The sequence below is a fragment of the Panthera tigris genome, chromosome A1, assembly GCF_018350195.1.
Source record: "Panthera tigris isolate Pti1 chromosome A1, P.tigris_Pti1_mat1.1, whole genome shotgun sequence".
In the NCBI taxonomy this organism is placed as follows: Eukaryota; Metazoa; Chordata; class Mammalia; order Carnivora; family Felidae; genus Panthera; species Panthera tigris.
Window position 1 is genome coordinate 229,005,136 of NC_056660.1, and position 18,467 is coordinate 229,023,602.

The following is an 18,467-nucleotide window of genomic DNA, read 5'->3' on the forward strand; positions in this document are numbered from 1 at the left end:
TTTAAAGTAGTCTCTTTGGGTAATGTTGTAGCCAAACACATTGTGGGAAGAACTTAAAATGCTTAGTCATGCGCGTTTTCTTGTTGGTATTCCTTAGGCACCTCAGCCTAGGGCAATGACGTAATACCCAAGTCGGCCCAAGAAACAGGGGCCACTCTGTTTTGACAGAGTATTATTCATGACCACCACTTTACATAAATGTTAAAGAATATCAGATAAAGACGGAAGCTAATTACGCAAAAAAATTGAAACAAATGCTACTCTTAATACTGGGAGATGAAGATAGGATACTCTTAGTAGTCAGATACATTGAATTATTTGTTAGAAGATAATGTCTGAAATATGTGCTTCAGATATGGTAAAGGATAAAATATGGTAGACATTGTCCATTCAACCATAAAGAAATTCTACCTTGTCATTTAAAATGTTGCATTCTGCAGAGGCGTGTGTGTGTGTGTGTGTGTGTGTGTGTGTGTGTGTGTCAGAGAAAGAGACAGACTGCTTTAAAAATAGGAACTCTGCATTTAAAAATGAGAATTCTGTGTTATTATTAATATTACTTGGAAAATGCATATATTCATGATAAAACTGGTACACTGTGGCATTTTAGAAGTATTCCATAGAACAGATGTGTTTCTACCTCTTATTAATTAATGCATTAAAAAAAATCATGTTCTAAATTCACTCTCTTGGAGTCATTGCAGTCATGCATTCGGTAACTGGGGATTCCTGACTTCCAGCCTTGTTTATGCCCAAAACATTAATTCATATGAACTTCATGGATTGATAATTGACAGCATTAGGAATGCCAAGGGGTTTGCTGAACCTTTACCGGATGGTCAACTGCACATCCTATTTGAGAAACCAAGAGTGCTTTGAATACAGTGAAATTAATTTCATGCCAGGGTAGAGCGCTGTCCCTGCAATCCTCTGGTCTTAATCTCTCATTCCATGAGCTTTAACTTAAAGCGGACAGTGAAGGAAGGCATGTGATTTGCCCAGTATAAAAGGTCCCAAATAAGAGGTTTATATCCCGCTAGGGCAAATAATCACCAAAATGTATTTTATTAATGGGATTTAGTATATGTAGCCTACATTTCTAGTTACAGAGTTCAGGTTTACACTGATTGGCGGTCAAGAGCTAGTGTGTGATCTCATGCATTTCCAGCCTCTTAATACTGAGTGTCCTATTTCTGAGTGTGCCTGACACCAGGTAGTGACATTTGAGCAGCAGCAGGCAGCACGGGGTTCAGTTTTATCCAAGTAGCTGTCACTACCAGGGCCCTAGGCAAAAGTCCAGCATTGTTTGTGTCACTCGCTTCCTCTTTTCTCTTCTTCTTTCCCCCAACGCTAACATGTCCTGCAATCCATCCTGGCCATGGGCAGCAGAGATAACCACAGACTACAAATGAAAAGCTGAGCTGGCCCCAAAAATATTACTCCTTGCAACTATTTAATTGCAAAAGAATCTTTGTGCTAAAGTTTCACCATGCCCTTTGAAAGGCAGACTCAGTAATTTGGCTGTCATTCATTTGTAATTTTATACCTTAGAGTCTGGAGGGATAGTAAATAGAATTACAGAGTTTTATCCTGGAATGCTGGTTCTGAGGGAAAAAAAAAAAAAAAAAAAGCCAAAATTTCAGGAAAGAACCAAGTTAAAAAAAAAAAAAAAACTCGTTTAAAGATTGTTCTACTAAAAGTATACAACTATTCATATTACACTTACTTGGAAATCACTACAAAGTCTTCACTTGTTTGTAATGTGAAAGCTTTCCTGTATTAATTAGTGCTGCTTATTCCTTTATCGTGCTGTCAGAGTTAGTGGGTAAAAGTGGCCAGAACATTAAAATGCAGTTTCTTTCTTTTGTCAGATCATTTGTCCAGTAGAACACAACATAGGGAATTATTTTTAAATTGATGATACCACACCACATAGTGATCCCTTCATTCTTTAGTTCTACTTCTAAGACTTAAAAGCCTTTTATTTTCATTTAAAATAACTTGGTAAGCTGAATTTAAAATGGTTTTTTTCTCATTTTTTTTTCTTTTTTTTTTAGAAAATCAGGAACATTCGTAGCTACATAATGTACACGTTTTCATTCATGCCTGATATCTAGGATTGGAAATCATTTAGGACTTTATTTTTTTTTTAAGAATAGTATACATACAGAAAAGTGGATACACCATGGAATACAGCTTGGTCAAGATCATGTGTGTAAGACTCAGCCATACACTGCGTTTGGTTATCTGTTTGTTTGTTTGTTTATTTATTTATTTATTTATTTTGCTGAAAAGAATTTCATTGTGCACAGATGTCATACTACATTTCTTCTTGTTCCTGGGCATGTCCGTAGTGTCCAGGTGGGGCTGATATGAATATTGCTGGGAGGAGCATCTTGATAGATGTTTCTGGTGTACAAAAATGCAATAAATTAGTAATACAGTTCCATTTACAGTAACACTCAGAAGAGAATTGGCCACAAACTCCTAAAAAGAAGGTACACAGAATGTAGATATCACTTTTAAGATACCATACATTGAACCAATCTTATTTAAAAAAAGTAAAGAGGGGTGCCTGTGTGGCTCAATGTGTTGAGTATCCGACTCTTGATTTTGGCCCAGGTCATAATCTCATGGTTTGTGGGATTAAGCCCTGTGCTGGGCTCCATGCTGACAGTGCGGGGCCAGCTTGAGATTCATTCTCTCTCTCTCTCTCTCTCTCTCTCTCTCTCTCTCTCTCTCTCTCTCCCCTTCCTCTCCCTGCCCCTACCCCACTCTCACTGTCTTTGTCTCTCTTAAAATAAATAAACATGAAAGAAGAGAAAGAAAGAAAGAAAGAAAGAAAGAAAGAAAGAAAGAAAGAAAGAAAGAAAGGGAAAGAAAGAGAAAAAGGACTGAATTATGGAAGAGAGGGAGGGAAAAAGGGAAGGAAGGAAGGAAGAAGCAATGGCCATGATTCAGTGTCCTTCACTGGAACACTGAGCTCTGCAGACAAGAGGAGACACAGAGAAACAGGAAGCCCTGTGGAGGACAAACTCCCATAAGAGAGAATATTGTTGAAATGGGGGATGTTACAAGAACTGCATGTTTAACCTGTTGTTTTATTCATTTATATTTAGCCCCCCCTCTTCTCCTCAATCTGATGAAGCAAAAGCCAAGCCCAGGTGAAGTTGCTGGAATTATCAAGGAAATAATAAATTGAAGGGTTTAAATATAAGACAGTGGATTGACATTATCACACACACACAAAAGATAAACAAAGAAATCAGAAAGAGAAGAAAGTAACATAACAGTAATATACAAAATGAAAAGAGTATAACTCCAGAAAAATTAAATTACCTACAAGTAATGTAAAAGAACATTAGCCATATTCTTTTTTATAGTCTAAAGGAGGTTAGAATCATAAAATATATATATATGGAATCGAAGAAATGACAAGACTAAGAAGTCATGAAAGGAATGATGAGAGTAGGCAGCGCTCATGGAAAAACCAGAAAATGTAAAGCCATTGTGTAAATGAAACCACATTTAAATCATTAGGAGGCATAAATAGTGCAGAAATAAAGAGGACTGCTATGAGGAAATAAAACAGAGAGGAAAAAAGGCAATGAAAGCAGCAAAAAAGGTGATAGATACGGAAGAGAGAAAACTGGGAACTAACATGTGGGTGGAAGTTGTTCTCTCCCAGGAGAACTCTTTTCTTAAAAGAGAGTACTGTTAGCCTGCTCTTTAATTCTCTAGTTTTCAGTGTGAGGTTATCTGAATGATGTATTCACAAAATTTGTATAGCCGTCTAAATAGGGCCATGAGTTGTGCGACTCAGGAGGCATCCTCATGGAAAATGAAGGTGAACTGTGCTTCTGGAGGCACCAGGAACACCCAGTTCTGGGAGATCTATGCCCCCAGGAGATATATTTGCCTATGTTGCAGGCAACAGAAAATCTTACCAAATATGCTCTGACAGAAAACACTAGCATCCATGAGTCAATCTTGCAAATTGTCTTAAAGACAACGCAGAGTCAATCAAGACTTAGATCAAGATGCATGATTTAGGTCTTAGACATACACTATATTAAAGGAGAGTGGTGTGGGGTGGGTGGGGGATAAGAATGGCCCTTTATAAAGTAGGTACTGGGGCACCTGAGTGTCTCAATTGGTTGAGTGTCCAACTTCAGCTCAGGTCATGATCATGTGGTTCATGAGTTCAAGCCCCTCATTGGGTTCTGTGCCGACAGCTCAGAGGCTGCTTGGTATTCTCTGTCTCTTCCTCTCTCTCTGCTAGTCGCCAACACATGCACACATTCTCTCTCTCTCAAAATAAATAAATAAACTAAAAAAATAAAAATAAAAGTAGGTTCTGTTTGAATTTTCATCTAAAAAGCTTGTACTATTTTAAAAATAATCAAGACCTAGTTTTTAAAAGTCACCTTGTTTAGCTCTATTTGAGCTAACACTAAATATGATACTTTCTTTCCAACATCAAGTATTATCCTAACAATTATAGTCGTATATTGTTTTAGAATTGAAGAAAGTATTTCCTCAATAAGATAACATCTTATTAATATGGTAACCTCATTACATCGGGGTGCTATCTCTGTTGTACATAACTTGCCCTAGGTCATCTAATTACAACATGTGGACGTGGGGTCCCTTGGCCACACAGTTGATAAAAAGTACTTAAAATACTTGGAAGTCACACCCAAACTAGAATCAAGTAAGACTCAGAACTGAGTTTTCTGAGGTACTACGATGGCTGGGAATGGGTAGGGGTGGATATAAGCATATAAAATTTAGCGTTAAAGTCAAGCATCTAGACAGGTTCTCTTTTCTGTAAGTCTTCGGGTTTGTTAGAGTTTCCCATATTTTATATTTCTTTTGAATTACAGTCTCATTTCAAAAATAAAATAATTTGAATAAACTTATGTTTTTTCAAAGTGTCCATTTCTAAATCAAAACTAGACCCCAGCTTTGAATATGAACTCTAAGCAATCTTGAATCTACCTCTTGCCTTTGAATTCACCAAGGAAACAAAGTCTAGATTCAGTCTGAGACTAATTTTATGATTCTGTGGGTTTTTCTTTCTTTTTTTTTTCTTTTTTTGTCAAAATGTTGAGATACAGATCGCTAAGGATCCAGATACAGATTTAGGGTAAAGAAATGGAAGATCCGAAAACTAGAATTTGCTAGGCAGGCTAGTGGGAGGGTCCTTTTGTGATGAAATGTTGCATAAATAATGCCGATGGGGGTCTAAATTCACTGTTGCCATGGAGACCTTTGTGCCTGGCTGAACTCAATTCTTTTCTCTTTTAAGACTGCTACCACAAGGCTTGTGGTGTCTCTGATGCCTCTTTGCTTTGCTTTCTCTTAAACTGTTGGCGAGTGAAAGAAGAAATTAAACTATGATAATTTGGCATCCTGACTTTTGCGAGACTGTTCTTCCACTCCATTCGTGATTTTTGATCTCCTCTGGGGTTCCTTTTAGCCCTGGCTCGGGGAGGGAGGAGCAGGTGCAGAAACGGCTGAAACCCCCGAACGCTGCCTGGAAAGAGGGAAAAGTAACCCCTCATCTTTGTGACTAGTCGACTTGTTGGCCTCGACTACAGTTTTGAAGTATTTAAGGACCATTTGTTTCCAAAGGTAAAAGAGAAGAAAAAGTGAAAATGGAACGTATTTGTTTTTTAAATGCTTTCATTATTAATGTTGTTTGTGTGATGATTTTTAGCTAAAGTTGTAAAACTGCAGGTTGAGAGTTACATGTAGAGAACACAGGTACAATTTACCTCCGGCCTCACAGTTGTCAGTTTATTCAGAGTATTAATGTTGAAATTGTAAATGCCAAATAACCGAATTAAACAGAACGCAGTTGTAAGGACCCATGTGCCATTTTTCTATCTGTGAACCATTATAACTGCTTCATGACTGCATTTGGTAAAACTTGGTATGTTGTAAATACATCCTTTAGATTTCATGAAAGTTATGATTATCCGTGTAAATGCCGGTTTAAGTAATTAAAAGTTGGCTTGGAAATTGTGGGCTGTCGACCCCCCCCCCCCCACTTTGGCACACAGTTAAATAAAGAGCCTCACTCAGAAAGAAATTAATCATTGAGAGTAAGGGCATAAAAATCGCACAACCAGTGCCAGTGTGTCAAGTAACTAAAAATTCAACGTATTGGACAGCTAACTTGTTGCATTGCATTGCCTTTCTCAACAGAGCTTGTTCAGTTCTCAGTGATGAGCTTTGCGTTAGAACTAGAATGCAATAATTGCATGTTTTGATCATTCTAAATGGTGTAAACAGGATGCGCAAATCCCATAATTATAGAAAACCTTTACCGTACAAGTATTTCCAGATTGCTTTCATCCACACAACTCAGTGAGAGAATCATTGACCAAAATTTACAGTGACTTCGTAGGTTTCACGTATGTAGCCACCAGAGTTTAGAATATATTTGTATACTCAACAGGTTAAAGAGACAAATCAATTTAGGAAAGCTGGGGATTTAACAGTGGGGTGTCACTGGGGTGACAGTCTGTGAGAATTATATGTTCAGTTGCTATATATTTATGAGATAGGTGCTCGCTGGAGAATTCTAAGTGAAATACCATGGTGACTCAAAGTCTTTAGGTTTTTATCTTTAGTGTTTTCAGCTGGATGGTAATAGCAAAAGAGAAGAACGAGTTCCAACTTAATTGTGACAATCACAAGATAGAATTTCTACTTGATTAATATTTTTGAAATTTGAGTGACTTTGTAACTCAGATACTGAGGGCGAATAATAACCAAGTTGATAAAAAGAAAATTACTTCTTTTTAATCAGGAGCATGTTAGGGCACATGTTTTAGTATGTTAATTGACTAGCATGGGTATGTTTTATTTTAAAGAAGCTAACAAAGGAAGGCTTGAATATACTCTGGGGATACCTCTCAGTAAATATTTCATTTCGATTCATTAAAGTTAAAAGTTATTTGGATCATATGAAAGCTGAGAAACCTTTTTCACTTTGGGGGAATGGGTGTAAACCTATTAATGGTTTCAAAGGTATCCGCTGGGAATTGCTACTTAAAACTTTGACCTTTGAAAAGAGTTTTCCATGCATTGACCATTATTTAGTAACACAGCCTAAATGTAAACTCAAATGATCAAGCCTAAATATAAAGCTTCACTTCGGGAATGTAGTGTCTAGGCACTCACACTTTGTGGAACACCAATGTCATGGGTTCAAGTGGCATTAAGTCTTCAAGCTGCAGGGCACAGTATAGGCATGTGACCCAACTTAACTAACTACATGGTATAATTGCCTATTACCTCACACTGATGAATATAAATATTGTATATGGGAAGAAAATTTAAACTCTTTTTAAATTTGTTTTTTTTAATCCAGCTATTTAAATGTTGTGAATGCATCAGACAACATACTAAATAGGGTCCTTCAGATTTTGAAGATCCTCAAATGCCAAGTTGCACAATCTTTCCTGGAGTATTTTACTGTGAAGTTTTATGCAAACAGTGAAGAATAGTTTTAATTGTTAAATATTTATAATTATATACATATACATATATATATATATATATATATATATATATATATATTTTTTTTTTTTTTTTTTTTTTTTTTTTTACCCAGACAATTCCAGATTTGGCCCACATCATTGACATTATATTGATAGGTTACAAACTCATAGCTAATACATTTGACCGAAAGTTCCCGTTGAAATGGTTTAGGAACAAAGAGTTGTGTTTGTATTTCTGTAAGAAGCTTATTAACATGTGACTCCTGATTTAGAGTTCTGTTTTATAGCTCTTTTGTAATTCTTATCTCTTACAGTACCTTATATTCAGCAAATCGATGTTGAGTTCCTCCCTGGTACTAAACATTGTATGCCATGAACAAAAAGGAAAGAGGAAGTTCCCAGAGTCCATGAACTAAAAAATCTGGTGCAGATGAAGATATGAGAACTCGTAACTGTAATGCAGTAAAATTACTGCTGTAATGGACCCTGGCCAAAGAGAGCCAGAAACACTGCTGAACTTGATATAGTACATTAAAATATGATTATTTGATCTTCCCAAACCAAAATGAGGAAAGAATCAGTGACGTGCACAATATAATTGTTAAAGCATGACTGTAAAGATAGTTTTTAAATAGTAGCCAGAGAAATCCTCTGGAAACGTAAATCCTAAAATTTAAAAAGTTTCGACTCTTTTTAGTCTAAAATTTTACTATATGCAGAGTCAAAGTCAAAGACCATGCAGTCACCCAAGCCCCTCCATCGTGTGTCTCCTACCACCCCTGGCTCTCCCACCTTTCCTAAGTCGTAACCTCTTGCCCACTTTGCTCCAGCAGAGAACCTCCTTGCCTTTTGGAGAACCATCACGTGGCCCTGGCACTTGCCATTCTTCTCTGCTGAAAACAGAAAACAGCAGCCCCCAACCAGAATCCAGTCCAGATACACACGTGCCCCCTTCCCCTCGTGTCTCTCAGGTCTCTGATCAGAGGTCACCTTATCGATGAGTCAGGTCTTGATAACCATACTTACATTGCCTCCCTATCTCCTTTTCCTGCATTATTTTTCTCCTCCGCCCTTACCACAGATGGTACTCTAAGTAACCCATTGGTCCATCTTGTTCCACGTCCATTTGTTTCTACCAGAACGTAAACTCCATAAGGACAGGGATTTTTGTCTAACATTTTTATTGATGCATTCCCAGCACCTAGACCCTCGCGTGCCTTATTTATTGAACAAATGATGAACTAAATATAAATTTCCTGGCACCAAAGATACGGTGTTCTACTTTGGTAGTGGTGTTGTTTTTCGATTTTTTCAAATAAAGTAGAAATTTTCAAATTTATCACTGGCCACTCATTATTCTAGCATAAGTGTGAGAGAAAGTGGTCAAATACCGGCAGTAGATTTATGATTGTTTATGCGCCGACACTCAGCCAAGTCATCTGTATCACAGAATAGGGGTTGAGAATTTCCCTCCTAACGCATGGTCAAGGCATCAGATGGACTCTTAGTGAGAAGACCAGTGTGTCCTCCCCTCTTCCCAGCCTCTAGTGGTGGAAACTTGACCACTACCCTCAGCTTCTGAAGTCATCTGTTGCTTCCATCATAAACGGTGTGGCTGTTATTGTAATACTCCAGCTGTCTCTAAGGTTCTGTAATTTATCCGCATATTCTCCAAACTAGTGCATAAGGAACACACAAAGAATTATACATAGTCTCTAAAATCTCACATCATCTCTTTCTTCATATTTCTAATATTCATTGACAGGAGAAAAAAGATCCAATGGCCTGGATCATTTATGTGATCATATTCAGTCAGCGGTTCTGTTAAATAAAGTTCTACTCAAAAATCAAAACCCGTTTTCAGGATCCTAAGAATTACCAATCAGCATTAATTATGTCAATAGTGGCATCTCATATAGTGGCCATAACTAATGCTGGCTCATCTGGAAAGCATAATCAGAGTGAGAATATTTTTGTCATTTGTGCACCCAATCACCTGCTTCTATCACATCAAGTTTTTCCTACATTTGACAAGTTTAATTAAACTTAGCACTGCTGGTTTTAAAAATAAACTTTGCAAGCTCTAAGAATTTAATGAATGCTGCAGTGTGGCTAAATTACATAGTGACCTTCTCCAGTGTATAAATATTTTTCAAGGATGTGAAGGTTACTTCCTCTAGGAATAAAAATGTTGAGCTAGTCTGTGGCTTCCAAAAGTACCGGCTCATTTTTAAAGAGGAAAGACTGATTTTAGGTGTTGGTCAACTGGTCAACTGTCTCCTTGTTTCGGTATGAGTCTAATCAATTGTTAGAACCTTTTTGTTTCCCTTAAGCCTCAGCTGCTGTTTGTGTGGGGTGGGGTATGTGACATTTGGATACGTAGCCAATGAGAGTAATTCCCAATAGGATTATTTGTCGCATGGCTTTCCCATTATTCACACACACCTTCTTTATGAATTTCAGCTGCTTCTGGTTAGTTTAAAGCCCTCCTGCTCTTCTGAACCAACTTCTGGTAATTTTCATCAGCATTAGTAGAGTTTCTACTATCTTCAACCTCGAAATGGTAAAGGTAGTTAAATATCGGTGTTAAGGCTGAGGATTAACTGCACCCACATTATCATGCAGCAGTTCTGCCGGAGATTGGAAACCATAAACACGGAGGTGAAGACGACAAAGACTTGCAGAGGGTCACTCTGAGTGTGTGGGCCCGTGGGTTGTTGGGTCATTTGGTTGTCGGGCCTAGTGCTGCTGTGGACCTGATGTTAGTCTGTGGACTGTGGCATATTCCGGCATATATTTTGCAAATGGGGTGCACAAATATTGGCCAAATGTCACACATTTCCCTTTTAGGGACTTTTCTAATCTCCAGGTATATGGAATTAAACAGGAACTTTGCATGCCTTCATTTCAGCATTTATGAACCTAACCCTGCCTTTTATTTGTTACTGTGAATGATAACTAACACACTCGTTGAGCGTATCTAGTGTTTGCTTATGGCACCTCGCTAAATCCTCACAGAGGCCCGTATATGTTAGCTATTGTCCCTGTGCTATAGATGAGAATCGTTAAGCAGAGTAATTATTTCATTATGTGGGATGTCTGAGATTACAGAAAAAAAAAAAAAGTGTGCAAGATTTTGAACCCAAGTCTACTTGATTATGCACCTCCCTCCCCTTCAGCCTTCCCACCAAGGGCACTGCTCAGTTTAACCATCTCACTTAGATTTTGGAGAACCTTTGTAGATCTTTGCCTATTCATAGAAACTCCCCTCCACGCATTGCATAGCTCTCCCTGTTTTTCTTTACTGGTCACCTCCGGCCACATGCTCCAGGCTCTTCTCCCTTGTACTGTGAATTGACCCACTGATCGACATGTTCCTGTTTAGAATCCTGCAGGGCCTGGGAGCCTTGGTGGCTCAGTCACTTAAGTGTCCGACTTCAGCTCACTTCATGATCTTGTGGTTCAGGAGTTTGAGCACAGAGCCTGGAGCCTGCTTCGGATTTTGTGTCTCCCTCTCTTTCTGCCCCTCCCCTGCTAGTACTCTGTTTCTCCGTGACTCCCTTTCTCTCAAAAATAAAACATTAAACAAATTTTTTAAAAAAGAATCCTGCAGGGCCTGGAGCTCAGGGATTGATAATGGGGTGCCGCATCAGAATCCGCTTGAGTATGTATTGTAAATACAGCTCCCTGACTCAGCATCTCAAAGTCTGGGCTGGACATCTGCATTTCTAAGAGGTTCCCTAGGGGATTCCAGGAGCAGTTGAGAACCACCTCTCTGCTTTTATGGATGCAGAAACTGGCTGTGAATGAGGTGGGTGAGAGAACAAGTTTAAGGTTGATTTGAAATTTTTCTGCAGAGAGTTAGGGGTAGCCTATAGATCGGGGCAGTCTCATCTGCCACAGTGGAGGCTCCTGCAGGTTCAAGGTGAGAAGAGATCGGAGGGCTCAGTGGTATCTGGTTTATCCTAGTCTTGTATTTTTCCAGGCTCTTTATTTCCAGGCTCTCTGCCATGCTGTATTTGTGCATGCACATGTAAGGTAGAGAGAGGGAGATATGCAGCAGGAGGGGAGAACACGGTAGCCTGATCTTGTGGTGGCCTCCCCATTCCTCAGTCTCCTCCTTTCCTTCTCTCCTCACTGCTTTCACCTGCAGCCATTGTGTGGCTTGGTTTACAGTACGGCCTTGTGTGTCAATTCAATACGTCTGTGGATGCGGATATTTCCAAAGCATCTCCTAAGACTGGTTTCAATGAAATGGCATGGTCTAGGGATTATTACAGCACGATGTACTGAGCTGCTCTTTGCCAGTCCCTGTTCTAAATCTAGGAGTAGGGAGCTGCACAGCCATTGCCTTCATGGAGCTCTCTTTCTTGCAGGGACCGGAAGATAAATCAATGACTATGATTGCTATCACTCCTCCTCCTCTCAAAAGAACAACAGTCTAGGAGTCGAGTCCCTGTGATGACCCAGAGGCTTAGGATGTGTGCCCATCCTAAGGAGTTTATCCCTGCAAGTGTATCCCTGTCAGTGCTCTGGGAGCCCTTTCTCTTTCCTCTCATTTTCAAAAGGAAGCCAGGCCAACTGGCTTCTCATCCTTGTCTGCAAGTGACAGTGACGATTTGGGGTAACTTTGAGAATCTGTGCTTTGTGTGGAGACAAAATTCTTAGTGTTTTTAACCAGGTATGAAATAGGCCTTTTAGCTTTGGGGTCGTGGGAAAAAATATGGGCCTAGAGGCCAGAGGCTTAGCTCTATGCGCTAAGAAAACACGGGCATACTCGTGCCTCACTTTCTCTCCATCGGAATAGTGACATTCTCATCCCTGTGGCACAGGTGCAGTGTGATGTCCTGTATAAGCATAACTTCATACGGTAACTTCCTCTTTCATCTGTAGAACATTTTACCGGATCTAGATTACAAGTGGATATTCCCGTGCTGTAAGCATTTATTTATTTTGGGGAAATGCGTTATTCATCCTAGAACAATGTGGACGTTCACAACTTCTGAAGGCAGAATTCTAAAGGGGCTTCAAGTTAGAAGGTGGCTGTGTCACCCTGAGCGATCGGCCGACGTTCAGAACGTTCACTGCCAATGCTTCTGCACTGTGCTTGGTGCATTCCCCAGAAAATCGGTCAGCCTAAGTACGGCGCCTAAGGCTGTGTAAGGCTGTATTCGGTGACTGTCACCCTCCCATCCCTTCTTCTTCTCTTCCTCAGTTGTGGCTTTTGGCTTTGAGTTTGTATGTTTACTACTTTATCGGGATATATTTTGAGAAAAAGCGATGGAATGAACTCAGTTCCAGCTCTGGTATTAATTTTCTTTCATTTCGTGTTCTTTTTCCCTCGAATGTCCCCCAAGGGCTTTGAAGCTGCACCATCTACTCACTTAATCCCTCTGCACCTGAGTTTCCTTACCTGCAAAATTAAAGGCTTCAATTCTGTGATCCCTTCCAAATGAATAGGATTTTAGTATTTCTCCTCTAGGGGCTCCCTGGTGCCGAGTTAGGGGTACAACTTTTAGCTGTGGAGCACAGAAGATTGGCCAAGGTGGGCTCTCAACAGGGTCGCTGGCCTAACCTGTGTGCGTCTCTTACCCTGGGGTCTCCAGCCCTTACTATTTTCACTCCTCCGATCCGGAAGTCTTTTGAGCAAGAACATTCATAAAGTGCCCATTGATTTGTACGTGATATAAATGTACTACTGTACTAAGATGCATATGTTAGAAAATAAGATAAAAAGCTCATGTTAAGAGGTGAGAACAGTAATTTAAACCGTAAGTTCTTTCTTCCCCTACCCCAGGCGATTGTCTTATGCGCCCTACTTCAGAGGAGTGTCACCACCACAGAGCTGCACAACTCAACGGGGTCGGGAAGTTAACGGTCACATTCCAATTCAAAAGCTGCAGTATGAGAAATAGGAACATTTGTTAAGCTCAGCCGTCTGTCCTTGTGAGACACCCCCCCATCTGGCTTATCTCCAGATTTAGGGTCAAGGATGAAGAAGATCATACAGCCATGAATGATTGTTCCTAATTTGTAAATGAACACGTAGTTACTTCCAGGCATTCTGCAGACAGGGGGCCAAGAAGACAATGTTGGAATCACAGCGCACTGCATCTAGGTACTGGAAAACAGTCCCAGGCTTATGTTGATTTTTGTATCCTGATGACATGTACTAGGCATGTCTTTATATATCTCTTTAGATGGTTGTCTACAGGAAAGGAGATTGGGGTGGAAAAGCGTTGAGCTATGTACTTACTTTTCAAAACAAAACTAATCAAACAATTGGCCTAATGTCTTCAAAGCAAGCTTATAGAATATGCAGGTTTTCTTTTTTTTTCTTTTTTTAAAGTTTTTATTCATTTTTTGAGTGACAGAGAGAGAGTGAGAGAGAGAGAGAGCGAGCATGAGCGGGGGATGGTCAGAGAGAGAGGGAAACAGGCTCCAGGCTCTGAGCTGTCAGCACAGAGCCTGACGCAGGGCTCGAACTCATAAACCATGAGATCATGACCTGAGCTGAAGTCAGACACTCAACCAACTGAGCCACCCAGGTGCCTCCCCCCTTTTGTTTTCTTTTAAATTTTTTAAAACTTTTTAGAATATGCAGGTTTTCAAGGCTAGTAAAATACACATACATTTTGGAGCTCCTGGCTGGCTCAGTCAGTAGAGCAGGGGACTCTTGATCCCAGGGTTGTAAGTTTGAGCCTCACATTGGGTATAGTGGGTGTAGAGATTACTTAAAAATAAAATCTTAAAAAAGTATGCATACATTTGGTATAAAATTAGATTTCAAGAAAAATCTAAAATCCCGAAGAAAATATGAGATAAAACAAAAAGTTGAAAATTTGGAATCCATGTCTGTGGGCTCATAGGGATCAACTATAGAGATATATTGTGTATGGAAGTCTGGTTCTTGGCAGTTTAGAACACAAGTACTAAAGGTTTAGTTGAATTCAAATTTCCTATAAGGCAACTATTTGACAAAGTTAAGAAAGCTAATGTAATGTTAGGTTCTATTAATGGAAGTTCAATATCAGTGCTATGAGTGATGCTTCTGAAGTACTTGATAGTTTTCAGATTATATTTGAAATAGTGCATGGAATGTTGGTTATTAAGGGAAAGGGAGATCAACAAACAAAAGAGACCATGTAGAGGTCTGGCCACAATGATGAAAGCCCAAATAAGCAGGGGTAGGACCTCTGAACTGCTCCTGTTTAAATCAGAAGAGAAGGGACGTCTGGGTGGCCCAGTTGGTTAAACGTCTTACTTTTGAGTTTGACTCAGGTCATGATCTCACGGTTCGTGGGAACCAGCCCTGTGTTGGGCTCTGCACTAACAGCGTGGAGCCTGCTTGATATCCTCCCTCCCTCCCTCCCTCCCTCCCTCTCTCTCCCTCCCTCTCCTTCTCTTCTCTGCCCCTTCCCTGCTTGCTCTCTCTCTTTCTCTCAAAATAAATAAACTTAAAAAAAATAAATAGGAAGAGAAGATGTGGTTTTCAAATAATAGGGTCTATTGTATCAATGAAAACGTCAGAGTATTGCTTTAGTGAATCAGGAGACAGAACTAGAACAGAGGTCAGAATCAGAAGCAATTATTAGATTTTCATGAGTAGGCATGTTATGCTTTTGATGACCTGGGCCGCCTTCAGTGGGTGTGCGTCTGACTTTGAACCACCGTCCCCAGTAGTTTCCAGGTGGGAACTGTCTACGAAGCTGACTGTCCAAGACCGACAGATGATGAACTTCAATGACCTTGTAGATCCCCTCCACTTATGAAATTCTCTGAGACTTTTCAGACATGACATCTTGATCAATTAGAACTAGTTTGGGTTTGTAAAGATCTAGAAAACCCCTAATTGTACTTGCAGCGTCTGTTTTCCTGTGTGCTAAGGTTTCTGGAGGTAGGAGGAAGAACGTGAATTTGGAAAACATCACCCAAGAGATTCATGTACACCCGCTGTCTAAGATAGAATGAGAATAAAGGAGTTAGATTATTCACATAAGTACTTATTCATCCTATACATAAAACTCTATGGAAATACCTAGCTATATATCGAATGCCTGTTCCCTTAATGTAGCAACTGGCTAACTATGGGTTATCCGTTTCCTCATCTATAAAATAGCAATGATAGTCTTTATAATAGTGATATTATTATTAACAGCAGTTAATAGTAGTAGTTCCTACATACCGAAAGGGTATTCACTCTACTGTGGGGAGAGAAGGAGGGCATTGCTTTTCTAGGGAAAACGGTGGCCTAAGTTAATTATACTAGGAAGGTTCTCCATGCTGAGTTGGGTAGGATATGGTTCAAGTCATTTTTCTTAACTAAGTACAAGTTCTACAGTATTTATCAAATACACGTGTCTTGCTGATTATTTAATTTCTGACTAGACTATTGCTTTCCCTGCTTGAATAGCAAGGGAAAAGCGTTTGGTGGAAAATTGGCCTAATATGTGCGAAACAGCTGCTGGAATCCTGGCAGCTTGCTGTCCGGCTCGGCAGCCAGGGAGCTGGTGTTCATTAGCTCTGCCCTCCCTATCAGGTAAACACTGCAGCTGATGGAAATTACAGTCCCCCGTTTCAGGGGACACAAGGATAATTTGGCTGTTCCTAAAAAGGCATAAACAAAATATTGGCTAAGCACAGACAGATGTTAAGGTTACACTCTGTACATGAATTCATGTACTTGAATTCACTTTAATGGAGTTGAGCTTATGGTGTAAGATCTTGCAGCTCATTATAACTAAGTTGTTATGGGCTGCTAATTTGCTAGAAGCTGCTGTATCATGAGCTAGCCCAACTGCCTTGATGGGTCTCCTGGTAGTTAATGTGGATTAAATGTGAATCTTTTATTTTTTCCCCTGTGGTCTCCCATAATGATATTAGCTTGTCTACAGTGTGACAAATTCAGTGTACCAGGAGCATCTGGTACCCTATTCTTTATGACTGAAAATAAGCCTGCAAACTCGATACTGCACGTCCATTAAGACATTTCCCCAAATTGGGGAGAGGTGGAAGGGTGGCGACCATGGAAGGGATTTATTGGTCACAGTTCATTTTGCTCCAGTGTATGTAAACTATCTCAACAGTGGTACATTCATCAATGCTGCATTCCTACAAGTTCTCGCTGCATTCTCAGGATGCAAATATGGATATATTCCTTGTTAGACTGAGCTTAATTTATTCCCAGAAGAGGAATTTCAAAAAGAAAAAGATAAAATAAAAGGAAAAGAAACTGAATTTTCACAGCTTGAAGATAGGTTTATATTCATCTTTTGAAGTTGTTCTGGGAATGGATCACCCTGAAACGTTCAAGTCATGAAGCTACTTTAGTAAGGAGGGTATTTTTTTTAATTGAATGCCTAGTCTTGTAAAAAATGAAAAGTAGAATCAGATCCCGTGGTGCCATTTGGATTTAAACAAGTTAATGTAAGAATGTTCATGTTTTGTTGTCACTACCTAAGCAGTGAGGAAATGTAAAATGAAAGACTTGACTTGTCGTTTATATATAGCTTGTCTACAGTATGTAAATGCATATTGCATACCTTATCAAGAATAGGGAAGACCATTGGGCTAGATGTCACTGTGTTATCATCTCTGCTATACCATTAGCTGAGTAATCTTGAATTATTCACTTAATCTCTTTGATTGCTAGTTCCCTCCTCTCTATACCAAAGAATTATATTTCATATCCTATATTCTTCTCTGGGGCATTTGAAGATAAAATAATCAGAGTAATAATACAGCTGTTATTATTCAAAGACTAAAACCATTATACTATTACATTAGAGTACAGTTATAATAATAACTCCCTCTTACCTGATGTCAGCGCTGTGGTGACCTCAAGCCCCTCAGTCAATGGTAGATGTGACATTGGCAATTAAAAACCACTCTGGAGGCAATGAGGTGAGCTCTGAAAGGCACACCAAAAAAAAAAATAAATAAATAAGAAAGAAAAAAGGAAAAAAAACACACACAGGAAAGAAATGTCAACAATATAAATGAAGCAGAAGAGAAATGAAACTATTTCTTTGGGTGTAGGACCCCATAAGTGTGTCCAGAATGCCAGAGGACTTTACTGTGTCCACCTAATTGTGAAAAAGCTCCGGAGGAGACAGGAACGTTTAGGGACAGGCAAACTAACATCCTAGCAGGACAATGTGCTTGTGATGTAACACGAGATCCACGTCACCACTGAAGACCTTCACATGTCAAAAGCCAGTTCAATGCTTTTATTTCCTTATCAAATGGGTTCAATAAAATTTCAAAGGATTTCTTAGTTGGAGTATGGAAACAGATGAAGTGGTGCATCACATTTAATGGATGAGGAAAATCGGGATCGTTGTTGAATATTAACCTGTTATTTAAGTCACAACTTCCAACCTAATTTGCCTGATATTCTCTCCAGTCCTGCACACCAGTCAAACCGCACTCTAATTACTCCCTGAAACACTTACATACACCTTCAATATTTGTCTAATTCTATGCCTTCATTGATGCTGTTCCTTCCACTCATAATGCTTTTCCTCAACCTTTTCACACAGTCAACCACTAACCTCTCATCGTCCACCTCGGGTGCCACCTTCTGTATGTGCCATTATCCTTGATGTTCTTCTCCCCACCCTCTCCCATCTTCCCTAACTGGATGTTGCCTTTGAAATTAATTTGTATCCATCTCATCACAATTTAGCATTTTACTTTATATTCTGTTTAATTATATACAGATTTCAACTCTTTTGCTAGACTTAAAACTATCAACAAAATCTCTGTTAGGGTTCCCCACAGAGAGAGAGAGAGAGAGAGAGAGAGAGAGAAGCAATTGAATATATGGAGATACATAGAAAGTTTTATTATGAGGTCAGGATGAGATGATTGTAGAAGCTGAGAAGTCCCACAATCTGCCAAGTGCAAGCTAGAGGCCCACGAAACCTGATGGTATAGTTGCAGTCCAAACTC

At 39.5% G+C, this 18,467-nt stretch overlaps 1 protein-coding gene and 1 long non-coding RNA gene across 4 annotated transcripts in view; both read left to right on the forward strand.

Annotated features, from left to right (window-relative positions):
* Positions 1-18,467, forward strand: part of CTNND2 (catenin delta 2) — a 931,760-nt gene that overhangs the window by 319,837 nt on the left and 593,456 nt on the right. The gene's annotated exons all lie outside the window — the stretch shown is intronic.
* LOC122241429 lies at positions 5,317-8,853 on the forward strand. The gene is made up of 2 exons (XR_006221568.1): positions 5,317-5,637; positions 7,829-8,853. It is a non-coding gene; the product is annotated as an uncharacterized LOC122241429 (long non-coding RNA).